General features: G+C 39.1%; 1 pseudogene; it reads left to right on the top strand.

Annotated features, from left to right (window-relative positions):
• The first annotated feature begins 1,037 nt into the window (after positions 1-1,037).
• LOC149195687 (beta-glucosidase 24 pseudogene) lies at positions 1,038-1,979 on the top strand (annotated as a pseudogene).
• Positions 1,980-19,738: the final 17,759 nt, after the last annotated feature.

Here is a 19,738-nt window from a genome sequence, read left to right as displayed (position 1 = left end):
ATGGCCTGAAACCTTGACTAGTGCTCCATTCTTTCTACTCGTCCACCTCCTCCCTCTTCCATATTTCTGCCAAAACATCGCAACTTAGGATTCTGCATTGCAATCAACCCTGCGCACCAAATTCCCTCCTTTCTTTCCTCCTCTTCATGTTACTACAATGCAAATATTAAGTTGCATGTTGTTGTGTGTCGACCACCAGAACAAGACATTCCTCCTCTAAGGTTAGCCCAATCTACCCCGTGAACATTCGGACCCGTGTATTGGCTTGAGTTTACCTTCATGAAGGTTGGTTGAACCAAGCCCCTTTTGAACCAATCAACCCAGAGGTTGTCTCTAGGAAGCTTTCTATTATGAATATAATTCATAACAATTAGATAAATAAAATAAATATAAATATTAAATATTAAATAATTAAATATTATTTAGGTTAAATAGTCATTAAATTAAGTGAAAAGGCATGTCTAAAAGACATGTCCATTCACGAAAGGTCACCTGCTAAGGTATAAAAGCAGGGTCCTCATTGTAATCTTATATCATCATATACAATTTTATATATAAATAAATTATTATTTTAAATACCTATGTGTATTTTAACATATTAAATCTCCAAGCTATCAGTGTTGTGTGTAGCATAGTTTTTATGCTTCAGTGGTATCAGAGCCATGTCACACGATATAATCATGCAAGCCTTTGAACATAGTTCGCCACACAATGTGCCATTACATTCACGCCCTGAACGCATCGAACATTTTAGTGAAATTCAAGAAGTATTTTAGCGTTTGAAAAAATCAATTACAGAAGTTAAAGCATGTCGAGAGGAAAATGTGGAAGAAGAAAAAGAAGAAGAATTCGATCAAAATGTTGATTTTGATGAAGCTGATATAGATCAAGATGAGGATTATCTTAACAAACAAAGAGATGTACAATATCATAACAATGAAAAAGATGTTGACAATGAAAAACTGCCATCAGTGGATCTTGAGAAAAATCAGGGTCTTGAAGAGGTGTAGAATGTAAATACCTTCGAGAAAACAGGGATGGTGGGTAAAGGCAGTTCAATTATTACTGCAACTAGTGTGACTATTGGTGTAACTGACATTCAGAGTCGTCTACATTTAGATATTGATCTTAATGTGCCTGATGAAGGAGTAGTGGAAGATGGTTTGATGACTTGTTTTTCCTCTCAAATTTCTTCACGTGTGACAAGTTCAGAGCTTGATACTGTGAATAGGACTAAATACCAGAAGAAACAGAAAGGTTCCATAGGCTTTGCACTTGTAGCGAACTGGATGGTGCCATTCTCAAAGTCTCTGTCTGATAAGAGGGCGACCCAGAGAGCAATTGACTTCAGACTAGGGTGCTTTTTAGATCCATTTACATCCGAGAAATACCCTGAATCCATGCGAAGGTTAGTGGGAAGACGTTTGCCAAGATTTAGCGGTGAAGAGGCGAAAGATCTGAAAGGCTCATTCGACTTTATTGGTTTTAACTACTACATCACGCAATTTTGTATTAACAATCCTATTCAACCAAATTCTTTGTTACACACTGACTACATTCTCGATGCCCACGCCAACGTAACCTATGAAGTAAACGGAGTTTTCATTGGATCAATGGAAGGTGATAACAATTTCAGATCTTATCCCACTGGACTGAGAAAATTACTAAATTATACAAAGAACTGCTATAACAACCCTACCGTATACATTACTGAGACTGGATATGCCGATTTCGACAATGGCACAACCTCGCTTGCCCGAGCAATGAACGATCCCGGGCGAGTGAAGTACCATTATCAACATTTATCACATCTACGCGAAGTGATAAGAGTTGGATCGGATGTTCGAGGTTATCTGGTTTGGTTGCTAATGGATGATTTTGAAATGGTCATTTGGATTTACATATCGCTTTGGTTTGTATTATGTGGATCTGAACAACCATTTAAAGCGATATGCCAGGGCATCCGCGCTCTGGTTTAAACGCATCCTTTGAACGTAAAGAATGTACGATGGGCTGAACAAATGTGCGTGACTTTGACATTTTATGCTACAGTGTCAAACGACGTGAATGGCCTGTTCCGTCGTATAGATGTGATCGATCCATATAGTGATTAATTCACAACAATAACAAAAAAATTATATTATATAGGTACAAGTTATATAATATATATATCCTTTATATAATTTACAAATATATAATTATTATATAAAAAAAAACAGTATTTGAAAAAAATAAAAATATAAAAAAAATATAAACAACAACAACAACATTATTATTTAAAAAATAAAAATAAAAAATAGACTAGTTAAAAATAAATAAATAAATTAAAATTAAAATTAAAAAACAAAAAAAGGAAATAATATTGATAAACTACATGACGAATCGATGACTAGATTGTATACCTCGTGACGATAGACACTAAGTGGCAAAAATTTCCAGCAATATAGCTTTGAGGACAAAGCTTCCAAAGGAAGAGGCTATGTTTTTTTTTTCTATGTAAGGCTAATTCTGTTAATAAAAACAAAAATATAATTACAAAGAGAATGTAGGGTTAACTAATGTGTGATAAGTATCGGGGAAGAAAAAACTGAAGATAGATTAGTGGTCTTAGTGGGCGGAGCATTTGGATCTCCCCCTAAACCTAGGCCTTTGGGCCTTTGCACTGGTCTAATGGGCTCTGTGATAGCTCAACACATGTATTCTTTACCCGCTTATGCATTCATAGCACAAGACTTCACCACCCAAGCTGCATTATATACTCATCATCAATACATTGCCGGGTTCATTATGACAGGAGCCTTTTCTCATGGAGCTCAAGAGTGTCTACACTGCCCCAGATTTGGCGAAACCAGTTTGACATGGCAAAAAACCATACATATATCCCGAGACCGTCACCAAAGGAAAACCAAACATAAGACCTGGACCCATACTTTAAGGCAAAAACCAGAAGAAGTTTCGACACAGCATCACCTAATGCGACTAAACAATGACAAACCCGCTTATCGTTCAAACAAACAACAAAAACAACAAGTGACTGGACCAAACCCGTCAGCAGCAGAAGTCTGAGATGGCGCGTGGGTGGCAACAGTTGCCACGTGGCATCATTTGTTATCATCCTGGTCAGGTGTCTCCTCAACAATGAGGCAAGTGTACCGGTCCCAATCTTCATCCTCCTCCGCCACGTCGCCTTTCGCTACGCCACCTGGAGGCTCCCTTGCATGCTGGGTGCCGCTCGAACTGCCAGCTAATTCCATCGTAATTGAAGCTTCGGCTGAGCTGCCACTAGTTTGTTGAATGTCACCAGTGTGAACATCTTCACCATGTAGAAGGCCATGCCTAACTTCCCTGCTATCATCCTTCGGGCGTTTCTCAGAACCACGACCCGCTCCCTGATTTCTCTCCTCCTAAAATGGCTCTTCAGAATTTCTCGCCTGAGCACTATTCTGCTCATTTTCTTCAGAGAAAACTATGGTCACATTGGTAGTAATGATGGGCCTGTTCAGGCTACTCTGGAACCTGAACTGGGTCGAGTGAGGGATAGAGCTGGGATGCAGAGGAGAAATAGCAGTGTGGAGCTGGAAATCACTGTGCGCAGCCATTGAGGCTTGCCCTTGCCCTCGCCCACTATGCGTTTGAGGATAGTGTCTGTGAGGCGAACTAGGAGGAGGCGAATTCTCATGGGAATGAGGGGGTGAGGCGGGAATAGAGCTCTGCGCTGCTTGAGGGCGAGCGCTGCCACCGCGGGTGCCTCCTCTACGGCTCCTCATGTGGTGACGGACCATATCAGTGTGGTTAGAGTGCAATTCAGCTAGAAAAGAAGCCGGGAAGGAGAACAGGTTGTGAACAGAGGACTCATGTGCAGGATTCAAAGGGCAATGCCTGGAATGGGAGTAATGGTGCCCATTTCCAAGGTCAATACAACAAAGAAGCCAACATCGGCTCCCGGTGGCAGTTCCGCTACAAGAATTTCCGGCCTGAGGCGGACAGATGCCGAGGGTGGAGGATATACAGAGGGGTCAAGAGGCTCCATATTATTTCCAACTGCTCCCGAATCTCGACCTAAGTGGCCATTTAATGCTACGTGCAGGCTGGCCTGTGCTCATCTCAGGTGAGTTTGGAAAGCAGCGCTACCCACCGTCTGGCAGGTCCAAGAGTCGGCGGTCCGTTGGGTCGCCATTAATGATCTTGGAGTTCACCCACATCCGGGTCAGAGGCTATGTTATGAATATAATTCATAACAATTAGATAAATAAAATAAATATTAATATTAAATAATCAAATATTATTTAGGTTAAATAGTTATTAAATTAAGTGAAAAGGCATGTCTAAAAGACATGCCCATTCACGAAAGGTGACCTGCTGAGGTATAAAAGTAGGGTCCTCATTGTAATATTATATCATCATATACAATTTTATATATAAATAAATTATTATTTTAAATACCTGTGTGTATTTTAACATATTAAATCTCCAAGCTATCAGTTTTGTGCGTAGCATAGTTTTTGTGCTTCACTTTCTATGTCTCCTAAAGCACTTGTGTTGCAGGTGCCAGAAAAAATGGCAACATCTTTCTGCCATCGTTGTCAGGGAATGAATTAGAATATGTTTCCCTGGGTATGAAATTTTTTTACATTCCCTATGTCAAGTGAGCAAGAGAAGTGTGGGTTGAAGATCTCTCACCTTGGAGACTCCATTGTTTCAATCTTATGGCAAACATCCTGGCGACTCCACTGTCTAAATTTCTACCTCCTCTGATTTATGATTCATATGATTCAGAGGAGGATGAGGTGGTTACAAATTGTCAATGGGATCTACTTACAAACAAGTGGGGAGAAGGCTCCCAGCAGCAAATTTTTCAAGAAGATCCCAAAGTTGAAGGACCAAGCAGAGTCTGCGACTGTTGGTTGCAAAAAGATTCCTACCAGGAATTCTCAGTAGATTCTCCAATCTATGACTCTTACAGTTCAGACAATGAAGAATATATTTCAGATTTACAAGAGGGTTGGCCCATTGACAAATGGGTAGCAAATGATCAGCAACAAGATTTTCTAGAAAAATCTAAAGCTGAGGAGTTGAATAGTATTTGTGGCTGCCCTGACCAAGAAGATATTGGTCAGCAGACTTTTCATGAAAATAAGGCAGCTGCAATTTTTTCTTGTCAGCTCTATGACGTTGAAGTTGACTACATGACGACATTCTTAAGTCAGAAGCAGAGGTTGTTTCTAAAGCATGTATTAGATTTTTTGTTTGAATATTTTTCATGGTGCGTGCTTGTTTTGATTTTCAAATTTCATCAGCATGGAGGCACTAGGTCTAGCACCCAAATATTGGTCTAGCTCCATTATAGGGTTGAACTCACTTAGGTGAATTGAGCACTATATATAAGTAGGAGTTGTATATAAATAAGCTAACTATCTGAGCATTTACTTTTCAGTTGGTAGAATTAATTTTTTTGCATTTCAGTTTGATGAGGAAAGGATTCCCTGCAAACAAAGTTTCATGGAGATTTTATAGTTGTACAGCTTCTTTATATTTTTTACTCCATGCCCAATGGTGAATGCTACTCATATGCAGGTTCTCAACACCTTGCCAACAACGCAATGTCCCCAGTTGGAGCCAATGTTGTCACTCACTACAAAATGTGTTTTTAGTTACCCAAAGTGCAAAAGAGTAGTGAAGTCTAAAGCCATCTTCCAAACCACAGAAGCCCTTAAAGCTAAATCGGACCCTCTCCATGGGATAGTTCTCAAAATAATATTTCCAATAGTATATCTAACTTCTCAAATGGACCCCAGAATCATAAGATATGGGTTGTTAAAGATGGGGGTTTTGTTGCCTTTGAAATAAGGGAGAAGAGCATATTGGAGGTCCGGGATCATGTCGCAAATCGCAATCGGTGTTTTCTGAAAGAAGCAACAGCGTAGGGTAGAGAAAACCAGCGATCACTGATCACCAATATCGGAGATCAGAGGTTCTGTTGTGGTGTTTAACAACCCCCCATTTATTAATTATAGTAGTTAATATTACGTTAATAAATGGGGACCGTTCAAAAAATCTATCCAAAAAACAAAACTTAGCATTTAGGCATTTCTTTTATTTTTGGAATAAAGCAAAGATAACAATCAAAACCCTTTTTTTAGAAAACTACTAAATACTTACCTTTTCACATATAACATGATTAAAACCCTCCAAAATAAAGTAAAATGATTAAAAAAGGACTCTATGCTCGAAGCTATCATAAAATCTAACATAAACTAAGTCCTTAAGCTTTTTGGGCTTAAGTCTCGCATCGCATATCACCATTCATAAAGGACCCGCTTTAAAGAGGTTATTGCGAAACATGCGAGATGCGAAACTGCAATGGCGTTGTAACCTTTATCGCATCACATTTCGGGCATTCAAACGAACATTGTGTACTTACCACCAGCCGATATTGCGAAATGCGATTAAGACCTGGACCCACTTCTTAAATATCATAAACAAATGTTTTAGGTCCGCCACTTAGTAAAAAGGGTCATTTTACATAAGATAAACCTAGCAATTAGCTATGTTTTGAAACGACTAACGAGCAACTCACGTCTCGCATCTCGCAGAAACACAAGAAGAGGTAAGAAAGGTAAAAAGGCATATTGTGATATTGCGATTTGTGATATTGCTTCACAAATCGCACAATCGCTATCATCGCAGTTCAAAAGGCTCGCCACCCTAGAAGCTTTCTTCCTATTTTACGATGCAAACATTTATGAGCATTAAAGCTAAGGGATAACGAATCATTAGTGGGCATTTAGTAAGAAATAACTACATTTATGTTTGAAAAGCCATTTAGCGTGATATGATATCTTCTTACGTGCGTTCAAATAAAACTCCTTTTATCACATTTACAAGCTATCTGCATTATTTCTTTTTACGTTCATATTTGTGTATCCGATAGTTGTTATTCTTCACTTTTAGGAAAAATCTGCAGAGCAAAGCGTTGATAACAATGGTGAAGAAAGGCAAGGCAGATGCCTCTGAGAAGTCAAAAATGACTCTTCTATTTACGGATACTACATCCAATAGAGAGGGAGGAACCTCTACATGGGAGGCTATGTATAATATTCTAGAGGAGGAGCAACTGAGGATTATGGAAACAAAAATTACAGTTGACAGACATGATTCCTCAAACGCTTCCATGTTAGAGATGGCATGCTTGTTTTTGCACCACATAGCCACATGCCCGAAGATAATCCCTTATACTGACATGGTTAAATGGGTTATTGATGAAGCCGACATCTCAGACAGAGAATTCAAGATAAGAAGCCAAGATGTTATGGGATATTTTACCCCAGACAACCAACGGCTTATGTACCAACTACTAGAGCCATAAGTCATCTATAACAGGTAGTTCGTGGAGAATTTTTCCAAAGAGAACGATGACCCAGCAGACTGCACCCGAGCCTGATCAAATAATGAGGAAAAAATCAAGAAAGACAAAAATGGTATGTACACTACTTGGTCTATTTATCCCCCTCATAGTTTTGCAGCGGCCATGTTATGTAGACTATTTGGCATACCCGATAGTACTAAGTTCTCCGCAGAGTGGTTGTCATTAATAGATGCAGTTGTTAATGCAATTGTAATGAATTGGGCACAAATTTTGTCTGACAATATAGCAAAAATAATTATCGAGTATAGAAAGAAAAAAAGTGTTGCTTCGAAACTTTACCATCCATTTTTTATGAGTGCCTATGTCATGGATGCAAAAAAATTTAGTTCGAAATTCCCTATCATGGGATGGAAATGGACTGTTTGAAATCCACTTCCCATTCACATATACCACAAGGACATGTGGGAATCCAATTTTCAACCACATTTTTTCAAGATTTGTCATGGAGTTATGCTCCCTATTCACAAGCGGCTTTATAATCGAGATGCCCCCAGGTTTTCCCAAGAAGATGAAGTAGACATCCTCCCAGTGGCCAGATGGTTTGGGGAGGAAGAATTTATATATTAGGGCTTTTGGCAGCATCACCTCCACCCATGTCCTCCCGTACTATGTTCCAGATAAATTGATGGCTAGAGAGATAACCTATCAAACAGCTAGTGAGGGAGGAATGAGCAAGACACTAAAAGAATAAAAAAAGGCCATTTGGCCTACATTCCCTGTACAATGTGGAGCATTTTCATTACATGACCTAGGGCATGCGTTCAAAGAAGCAGAGAACATGCTATCTCTGCGATTGCCTAAATTCCCTGGAAGGAAATATGACCTGTTCGACACTATCAAAAACTTCACCACTCTGGTAAAAATAAAAGTATTCAGTAACAAGGAGGATGCCTTTGATGACATCTTTTTGCACAAAAACACCTTCACAGAGGTGAAGCATATGGCACAACTACTTTTTCACCATGAAGATCTGGAAAATTTTTACAGTTACAAAGAAAGGAGGTTAGCAAAGGTCCCATTAGACCAATTATTGATTGAACCAATAAGGGAGCCTACTCTCAGTGTGACTATAGAAGGTGACTCCAAAGAAAATTCTAAGACCGATTCTGGAGCGGAATCTCAAGAGAAATCTACCAAGGAATCGCAACAGTCATCGCAAAATGGGAAAAGCAAAAGCATGGAGTCAGTAAAGGATACAACCCAATCTACACAGAAGATAGCTGAAGAAACTTCAGCTAGCAAGCAGGCTGAAATCCCTACTACCTCTGCATAGCCAATAAAACCCATGGTAATTGATTTAGAGGAAGAGTGGGACAATTTTAATAAAAACCTCAACACAGAGGAACAGGCACAAGAGTTTCAAACTGCACAACAAAAAACAGCTCTGGAAAACAGTGGAAGAGACTGCAAAAACACATGAGGTAGAGCACATCCCTATAACCCCCACTTCCAAAATAATTATGAGAATTGAATAAATTCCCACTCTAGATGTGTTTTATAGCCCACGGCATAACGCCGTGGTGAAAAGACAAAGAAAGAAAAGGAAATTGGACTCTACAGCTGCTACTACCCCTGAAAATGAACCAATGGATGTTCTATGGAAAGACTCACCTGTTGACCCATCCACCAACCTTACTAGACTCTCACAGTTTGCAGGTGATTACGCTACAGTGACCATAGACAAAGCAACATAAGTACAAATCTTGCTGAGAGAAAACGAAGATAAAATAACATCGCTTGAGCAACAATTACAGCAAGTAAAATCCGACCAGCAGGCAGAAATACAGTTGGCTAAGCTACAACAGGTATTTGAATCGATGCAAATAGAACATCAAACCAACTTAACCGAGAGGGAAGCACAGGTACAGGAAATAACTGATCTACACAAAGATGATCCAAAAATTGATCAGTTTGTTACCGAAGCACTCGGTCTTAACTCCCAGTTGATGCACCAGAAAGAATTATTGTGCCAGAAGATTTCACAGTGGAAATCTTATTGCGAAACAAGCGATAAACTAACAAGTCAAGTCATAGAGATGAGACTTGAATATGATGAGATCTTTAAAAAGGTCTCCGATTTCATCGCCTGGCAAAATACAGAAGATGGGAGAAAAGCCGACCTGCCTAAGCTAGAAGAAACGCATAAAGAAATCCTATTTGCGAGCTGGGATTCTCGGCTTAAAGAAGCAAAAAAGGCAACAGCAAACGCAGTGGCAGCATCAAATAGTGTCATATAAAACATCAATGAGAATTTACATAGTGCCAACCTTGTGGCAGAATCCATTCCAGGTTTCCTTCCCAATGCGAAACAACTTGAACAATAATGGAAACAGACAACAGAAGAAAAAGAAGAAGTGATAAGGCAAACAACCATGTTAAATTGGGAGGCATATTGGCAACATTGGGTAAAACCTCATAGCCAATGGATGACCCTGTATGCCTAAATACTTCTACGGAGAAAATGGCGCCAGCACTTATCGATGTCGTATTCATTGGACAGTTGAAAGTTGAAGACGGCCAACCAACACAGCGGAAGCCCATGATGGATATTTTCGATTTGAAGGATAAAATGCAGGATAGTTAGTCACCTTATTTATTTCTATTTTGATTTTATTTTTGCACAATTTTAGGTAGGTCGTTTAAACCTCCTCAAATATTTTTGTAATAATCTATTTTTAGTTTTATAGTTTACGTATTTAAACCCCTCTCATGCATTTAAATAGGGGTCCAAAAATTTTATAAGAAACACTCTTCAAAAAATGCACTTCTATCCCTTTGAGGAAGTTCTATTGAAATTAATGGAACATGATTTATTTTTATCTAATTTAGCATCTTCTACTGAAATTGCACTTTTGTACTCTTAGATGGTGTTGAATGGACTGAAGATAGATCAATATTGTTGAAACACATGAGTAGGACATATTATAAATGGTACTTTTATCTCGTAATCCTTTTTACTTATGTATTAAGCAATGATTTCTTTTCGAATTGTTTATGTATGAAAGTCTAGATCTTGATTGCCATTATTGCACTTCTGTATGATCATAATCTATATTTTATGTTGAATATATGAATAATTTCTTATGTGATATATCTTTCACAATCGTTTTGGCTAACTTTTTATACGAAACTATTATTGTTAAAATGGATTCACTTCTCATCACAATTGAATGATCTTTATTACCAATTGCTTTCAGATATTATTGTAGATTGCATACATCAATTTAATCCTAGGTATATTTATAATTAGATAGTGTTTAAATTAGGATAAAATGCATGTGATTGTTAGTTTGGATTATATTACTTTTAGCTTGAACATTACTTTAAAAACATCACATATCACCCCATTAGCACAATCATTAAATAGATTGAGAAACTGGTCCCATTATCCCTAGTCGGAGCCACTACTCCAAACGGAAAAGGAGTTGCCAACCAAGGTCCAGACCCGGTGGTTTTCCCCCATGTTGAAGCAATGACTTTCGAGGCTTCAACATTTTGGCGCTAGAAGGAGGGCCTAACTGTGAATGGAAGGTAAATCTAAATTAACAAGCCATTCTAAGAGTAAAACTCCCTCACCCTCACCTCCAACTTCTCAAAATTCTTCCAAATCCCTAATCCTAAGCGAGAAGTTGCACAAAAAATTATACAACCCATTGTTGAAATCCCAAACAAGCCAGATCATTCTTCTTTTACTGAAGCCCCTGAAGTTCAATCTTTGATTCATAAATTACAGGGGATTTTGTTATCTCAAGAAGAATTTGAGTTATCCCAGGATAGTGTTACCTCTCAGTTCACCCCATCTCAACGGTTAACTAGAGCACATAGCGAAAAGTTCAAAATTCCTTTGTTCGAATTTCCTCTGCCAAGCCGAAAGAAAGCTAAGAAAACACCATCCAAATCTCACAGTGAGGTTCTATCATCATCTTCATTCATCCTATCTATACCCTCACAAGATCAATCATCCATCTCACCACTCCAAATCGTGATTCACACAGGTATAGGAGCTACATCTTCCAATACCCAATCACCTTAAAAAACTACTGCTACACCTTCCCCTACCCACATACCAGCAATGGCACAAAATCCTCCAAGGCCATGAACAAAACTAGGCACTGTTAGGATGGTTGGGCCTTTACATCAATTACCAACACACCCAGAGAAATGGTTGCCCAAATTCAATCCTGATAATGACCTATTAGCTGAGGAACATATAAATAATTTTACGTTGTCCATTAACTTGAATGAAGTAGTCGAAGAAGACACAGCTGTACGATTATTCCCATATACTTTGCAGAGAGCAGCAGTATCATGGTACTTGCATTACCATCAAGTTCTATTAACAATTGGGATGATTTTCAAGAGCAATTTTTAACTAACTGTGGAGATGATAGATCTACGACTACTCTAATCAATGATCTCTCCAATTTGAAAGCTGAACCGAAAGAACCCATTAAGGACTTCAACTCTCGCTTCAATAAATTATTGAATAAGATACCAACGGCATCTAAGCCTAGCAATGAGGTCCAAAATGAGTGGTAGATCTCTGCTCTACTGTTAGACACAACTATCTTCGTTAATAGAATTGCCAAACCAACTTTTGCAGAAAATATCAAAGAAGCAATAGCTGTGGAAAAGAAAAACGTATTAGAAAAATGGAAAAAGTAACCTTTAGGGATGACTCTAAGAAGAAACCACAAAAATATCTATTTGATCTTGAAGGGTTACAAAAAGTCCTCAAGACCATGTCTATCAAAATGGTTGATATTGAAAACAGGTAGCAGAGACTTCCTCTAAGAAACCTTTTAGACCATTTAAAAGGAATTCCCTTGTTGATCCTAAACCCCCAAATGCCATATCAAATGTTGAATCAGATGGAGAGGAGGACGAAGTTTCAACAAACGAAGAACAAACGGACGATGAAGAAGTAGCAAAATTACAAGGAATGTGGGATTTTATCCTTCCCAATGAAGAAACTCAAGAAGCATTACCTGTTGCTACCCGAAGTAAAAATCCTATTGAATTGTCACAAACAAATCTGAAACAGAAGGCTTCAATTCCACCCCCTAAGGAAAAAGAAACATGTAAGAAATTTGTACCAAAACCCACTCAAACTACACCTACTCAATTGGATCTTCTCCTTCATCTAAAAATTTGATTGTTTCTGATGAAATGGAATATAATGTTATTGATGATATGAAGAAGACTAGGGCAAACATTACATTTCATGAGCTTAGTAAATTGAAACATCAGTAGAAGTTACTTCTTAAAGAACTTAAGCGATACCTACTGCACCGCTTCCTGTTGCCGTGATCTCACAAGCTACCCAAGAAATGGGAAGACACCCTAATGCTTCTTTGAATAAGATTGATCCAACTGATATAGCTTTAATTGGGGGAAGATCAAAATCCCACACTCCACCATTTCTCCTTACTTTTGAAGTCTTTAACAAAAACTTACACAATTGTCTAGTTGATTATGGAGCTTCATCTAACATCTTACCCAAAACAGTTTGTGCAAAGTTGAATGTTCAGCCTCATAAATATGTTGTACAAATAGTTCAGTTAGATCTCTCTCAAGTCGAATTTGTTGGGGAACTTAACCAAGTAACCATCAGACTTTCATCAAACCCTAAAGTTTTCCAACTCATCGACATACTTGTAGCTGACATTCTTGAGTTCTATGGCTTAATCCTTAGTAGAGATTGGTCAGAAAAATTTCATAGTTATTTTGCAACTGACTAGTCTCATCTGTGGCTTCCCTGTAATGGCAAACCAAATCAAATAAGGGTTGATCGGGAGAAACATCAAAATTTCATAGTGACAGAATTAGAAGGAGAAAATGAACTAGTCGCATATAGCAACAATAACATCAGAAATTATTTTGTGGAATCATTTCTAAAGGAATTTCAATGCTCATACTTCACCGTTCTTAGAAAACTTTGTTGTCTCTTAAGTTGAAATTTTTTCTCAAACAGACACTTCTAAATGTGTAAATTTTGTAGATAAACCTGTAGTTAAATCCTTATTTTGGAAATTATTTTTTGATGGATCTAAATCCAATGATGGAGCAGGAGCAGGTTGCATCTTAGTCAGCCCAGAGGGGGAAAAAACTATGCTAGCATGCAGACTTGAATTCGATTGTACAAACAACACCGATGAATATTAGGCACTAGTTCAAGGTTTGTATAAGGAAATTGGCCTTACGTTAAATACCTCCAAGTATTCAGAGATTCAAAGATTGTCATAAAACAAGTGAGAAACACCGCACATTGTTTGTCGGGACATTTGAAACATCATCAGCCATTATTCTAAGACCTGTCCCTCCACTTTACAGCATTTAATATTTCCCCTATTCCAAGACTCTAGAATGCTAGTGTCGATCTTCTAGCCAATGTCGCTTCCAAGCTTATCCCATCAGAATATTACAGCTCAGATCGATTTTCCATTGAGATAATTTTTAGGCCTTCTATTCTTGACAATATCACCAACAGGAGAGTTTTTAATAATGATCTGAATATCTTAAGCTTCCTGACCTCAGAAGGCTCTTACGATGACCAGATAGTTGATGAGGACTAGTATGATAACCAACTTAAACAAGAAATGGTCATTAATGCTATACCAAAATCTATAGTTAAGTTGGAAGATTTATATGACCTTAAAGACAGATTTAAATAATCCGCCAATTCAAAACTTCAGAGTTCAACTTTGAGGTTTGAATTGATCAATCTTGGGACTGATTTAAAACCTCAAAATATTAACTTAGGTCTTAGTCTTACATCAGAAGAAAAATCAATTTTTATAGGTTTGTTGAAAAGATACAAGAATGTCGACTTCTTCTAGATGGTGATGCGACTGTGCGGGAGACTGCAGTTCATCACGGCAGAGGGTTTCTAAGCGCGTGAATCACCATGGAAGGTTGCAAAGGAGGGAGCTCCTCTCCCTCCTACAGAGAGGCAGTGATTAACAAGGGCAAGACACCCCTGGAACCAGGCAGAGGTAACTCGAGGGGAGAAGAAGAAAACAGGGACAAGAAAACAGCAAGTAACAATGAGAAGGAAAATGCTGGCACAAAAGACATGGAGGAAAACGACAAAAAACAGGGCACTCCAGACAGAAAGAAAAAGGGACCGTGCAAGCCCAGAGCTGAATTCGCTCCCAGAGTAATCTTAAATAACCCAGAGCTGCAGGCCCACAGGGAGCACATGCAGACTTATGCCATCATATGCAAATTCATGGGACTATGGCCCACCGAAAAAGCTTTACAAACTTGGATCAAATACCAATGGAAGCCTAAAGGAAGCATTGATCTTCATCTAGGATCCAAGGGTTTTTTCACTGTGGTGTTTACAAATATTGAGGACAAAGATAGAGTGTTTGAGGGGGGGCCTACTTCTTTGCAGCAACAGGGCTCTATATGCGGCTATGGACGACGAACTTCGTGCTGGAGCGGGAAACCTTTACCTTAGTTCCAGTTTGGGTAAGACTCTATTCGCTACCTCTGGATTATTGGCAAATAGAATCTCTAAAAGCTATAGGAGAAAAATTAGGGAAGTATGTCAAAACATCTGAAGCCACGAGAAGAGGAAAATATACCTCCTTTGCTAGGATTTGCATAGAGATGGACCTATCTGGAGCTCTTCCGGACGAAGTTATTTTGGAGGTTTATGATGAGGAATGGGCGCAGAAGATTGACTACGAGCATATTCCTTTTAGATGTCATAAATGTCACGAACATGGGCACCTCCTTAGAGACTGCCCTCTCAGCAAGGCAGAGAGCAAAAGCAATCCCAACATAATGAAAGAAACAGAAGGCTTTCACAAAGTAGCGCATAAAGGTCGGAATGGAAAAAAAGGGTCGAAACAACACCAAAGCGGAGACCAAAGAGTGAGGGCGAACCCGTTCCAAGTTCTGGAAGAAGAGGAAGTTACAGCAGTCGAAAACCAAGTAATGAAAGATGGATATGAAAAGCAAGACAAAGAGAAAGAACATGATCAAGAAAAGGCAAAGGAAACATAGAAAGGAAGCATGATGAGCGAATCAGAGATGGATATGGATCAGGAAATAACTCAGAGCGAGATGGAAATGGAAGATAATGAGTTGCAAGAGATTCTGGACAAAGAAAACCTAGATCTAGAAGGGTTCCTGAGCAAGGGAACAACGGGAGGGGTAGAATCTCTACCACAAGAAGAATGCGTTCGGGTACAACAGTTATTCTTATGGAAAACTCAAGCAAAGGGATTAAGTGAAGAAAACAACATGGAAAGATAGGGCACTCATGGAATAAAAGTAGTAAAATCAACACCAGAATTAGCTCCAAGAAACCTGGGGAAAAAAGGGGGGAGAAAAAAGCAGAATGAGCTATTAATGGAGTGTGGAAAGCTCATGATAAACTCAGGTAAGATGAAAGATCTAACCAGTTACTCCTTTACCAATTTGTAATAATGAAGTTTACCACTTGGAATATCAGAGGTCTAGGTAGCAAAAGAAAGCAGAGATTACTGAATAATAGAATGAAGCAAGTAACTCCGAATATAATTTTTGTCCAAGAAACAAAAAGTTCGGTTCAAAAGATAAAACAAATCCATAGTAAATGGCTTAGCAAATATGAATTCATAGAAGTCAAAGCAGAAAACTCAACAGGGGGTATCCTTATCCTCTGGAATCCCCAAAAAATAGGGATTATAGATGTGGAGGCATCAAGAAACTATTTATCAGTTGTTATTCAGCCTGTAGGCGACAGGGACACCTTTCTTGTCACGAATGTCTATGGCCCTCAAAGGTTAGAAGACAAAATCAGGTTTATTGATTCCTTAGTGGACCTTCGAAACAGATTTGCAGGGCTACCGTGGGTTATAGGAGGAGATTTCAACATGATTAGATCTCTCTCGGAGAAAAAAGGAGGCACAAGAGCTCTTAACAAAGATTCCTTAGCTTTCCAATGTTTTTATGAAAACATGAAGTTGGTGGACATTGAGACTACCAATGGCCTTTGCACTTGGAACAACAAAAGAGGAGGGGATTCCCAAGTAGCTTCCAAGCTAGATAGATTCATGATCTCTGAAGAGCTCATGCTTCTAAACAAAGATATAATAGCAGACATTCTTCCTTTTGGAGGCTCAGATCACTGGCCGATTCAAATGGAGATCAAGGGTATTGGCACCCCAAGAAACAAACCGTTCAGATTTGAAAACATATGGCTGTCACACCCAGAATTTAACAACAATATTGAAAAATGGTGGGCTGAAGATCTGCACATTCAAGGATCTTCTATGTTCCTGCTACACAAAAGACTAAAATACATCAAGCAGAAGCTAAAGGAATGGAACCAGAAGGAATTTGGTAATCTTTTCATGAATAAAGAAATGGTAGAAAACAAAATACAAGAGCTTAATCAAACTATGATCATGTATGGTTTTGATAAAGACATAAATGATCAAGCAGAGAAATATTGACAAGATTGGGAAATGTTGTGCAAACACGAAGAAATTTTCTGGAAACAAAAATCCAGGGTACTATGGATGAAAGAAGGAGAATAGAATACCAAATTTTTTCACAGATCTACCATTTCGAACAGAACCCACAACAGAATATCTTCAATCAAGGATGAAAATGGTCAAATTCATCACTCCCATGAGGAGATAGATGCAGTGCTAGTGAAACATTTTCGGGACATAGCCAAGGAAAACTTTTCAGACAGAGAACCTTTTATAAAGAACTTAACTAAACACATTCCTAAACTGGTCTCCAGAGAGGACAATGGTAACCTCAATAGACCTGTAACTGAATCAGAGATCAGTGAGGTCCTCAAGGAAATTCAAAATAGCAAGGCACCAGGGCCGGATGGATTTAACGTGGATTTCTTTAAAGCTTGCTGGAATACAGTCAAAAGGGATATTGTGGAGATGGTGGAAGACTCCAGGCGGAAAAAAACCATTTTGAAAGCTCTCAATACCTCCTTTATTGCTCTCATTCCAAAACAGGATAATGCACAAACTCCAGAAAGATATAGACCCATCGCCTTATGCAATGTTATTTACAAGATAATCTCCAAAGTGGTGGCTAACAGACTTAAACCCCTGCTACCCAGGCTCATCTCCAGGGAACAAACAGGGTATGTAGAAGGAAGACAAATTCTGGACAATATAATTCAAGCTCACGAGGTGGTTCACTCGTTAACTTGCAACAAGAGAGCGGGTATGATCATGCAACTGGATATAGCCAAAGCTTATGACAAAGTAAATTGGATATACATTAGAAAAGTGCTCACAGCGTTTGGTTTTGATCATAATTGGATCAGATGGGTCATGGCCCTCGTGACCTCTTCCAGCTTTTCAATTTTGGTAAATGGCTCTCCTTCTAAACTTTTTATCCCTTCCAGGGGTCTTAGACAGGGAGATCCACTTTCCCCTTTTCTCTTCATCCTCATGATGGAAGGACTGGGCCGTTCTATCAATCATGCAAGAGCAACTGGAAGAATTCAAGGTCTCCAACTTTCGGAGAATGGGCAGGTTCTGACGCATCAACAATTTGTAGATGATACCATGTTACAGGGTATTCCCACAGTTAAAGAAGCACAGGCTTACAAACAAATTTTGAAGGATTTCGCGAAAGCAACAGGTATGGAAGTTAACCTTACCAAATCTAAAGTCTTTTTCTTTAACACTCACATCGCAATCCAGAGAAATATCTCCAGAATTTTAGGCTTTCAAAGAGATTCCCTCCCTTCCAAGTATTTGGGGGTTCCTCTTACAGCTAAACCTCGACACAAAAGCATCTGGGATACTCTTGCAACCAAAATGCAAGACAAGGTCAGGAAATGGACAAACAGATCTCTAAATTTAGCTGGTAGACTAGTGCTTACTAAAGCAGTTCTCCAAGCTATCCCAGTCTTTATGCTATCAGTTCTCCCAGCTCCAATAGGAGTCTTACAACATTTTCACAATATTCAACGAGACTTTCTGTGGGGAAAAGAGGAAACAAGGAAAAAATGGGCTTTGGTCTCTTGGGAAAAGATTTGCAAACCCAAATGCCAAGGAGGCCTGGGTTTGGATAATCCAGAGATTCTCAACAAAGCTCTTGGAGCAAAACTTTGGTGGAGGTGGGTTAAGGATCCTCAAGCTCAATGGGCAAGCATCTGGAAGGAAAAATATGCTAATTCCTGGCTGGCTTCTGACATAATCCGAATGACAGGCACAATGAAAGGCTCACCCATATGGAACAAGGCTTGGGAGAACAGAGAAGTGGTTCAAAAGAATAGTTTCTGGGAAATCAGAGAGGGAGATCAGGCACTTTTCTGGGAGGACAAGTGGCAACAAGAACCTAATCTTCTAAGGGAAGAATTTTTAGGCCTCAAGCAAGAGACTGACAATCTAGGTTTGGTTAAGGTAAAATACTTTTGGGAGAATCCGCAAAATGCAGGTAAGTGGAGAATTTGGAAAAAGATAGAGAGTAGAGAGGATAGGATCCTCAACAGTAAAGCTGAGTCCCTGTAGAGAATTCTGGATCAGTGAATAATTCTAGTAACGACAGGGCAGGATCAACTGAGGTGGGGTAACAACAAAGAGGGAAACTTCAATATCAAGGAAGCTAAAGGCCTTCTCCTTGATCTGGAACCACAAGCTCCAAACAAAACTTGGCAAAAGCTTTGGAATCACAAAGGCTGGATGAAAATCAAACTCTTCATGTGGTTAGTTAACCACCGGAAAATTTTAACCTGGGACAACCTCAAAAAAAGGGGCATGCTGGGACCCTCCAGATGCCAGCTCTGCGAGACCCAAGAGGAGACCAGCGAGCATCTTCTCAACAGCTGCATTTTCACTGATAGGATTTGGGATTTCTTTACAAACATCTTCAAACAGTCTGATAGAGACAAAGAAAGTATTAGTAACACCCTCAACAACTGGAGAAGTAAGGTTTCTAATAATGAAGTTCTAAATTCTACCTGGGAGCTCTTGTCGGGCTTCATTATATGGAATGTGTGGAAAGAAAGGAACAAAAGAATATTCAAAGGGGTAAAAATTGACTCTCTCAACCTGGTGAAGCTGATAGCAAAACAACTTAAGGAAACAGTTGGTACCACCGTTAGGAATCTCCCTAAAAGTCCTCCCTCAGTGGGAGAATTAGGAATCCTCCAGCTACTAGACTTGCAGGGGCTTATTCCGCAAGGCCTTGACATGAAAGCGGGCCTAAGGGAGGAGACAGAGGAATTTTGGCACCCTCCCCCGAAAGGATTTTTAAATTACAACATAGATGGAGCTTCCAAAGGTAACCCAGGGAAGCTGGCTTTGGGGGAGTTCTAAGGGATGAAACAGG

This window comes from Pinus tabuliformis, chromosome 2_2, assembly GCF_031772625.1.
Source record: "Pinus tabuliformis cultivar Carrire ecotype Pingquan chromosome 2_2, CPIR1, whole genome shotgun sequence".
Classification (NCBI taxonomy): Eukaryota; Viridiplantae; Streptophyta; class Pinopsida; order Pinales; family Pinaceae; genus Pinus; species Pinus tabuliformis.
The sequence above is the reverse complement of the archived record's forward strand: the minus strand, read 5'-3'. Positions and strand labels throughout refer to the sequence as shown.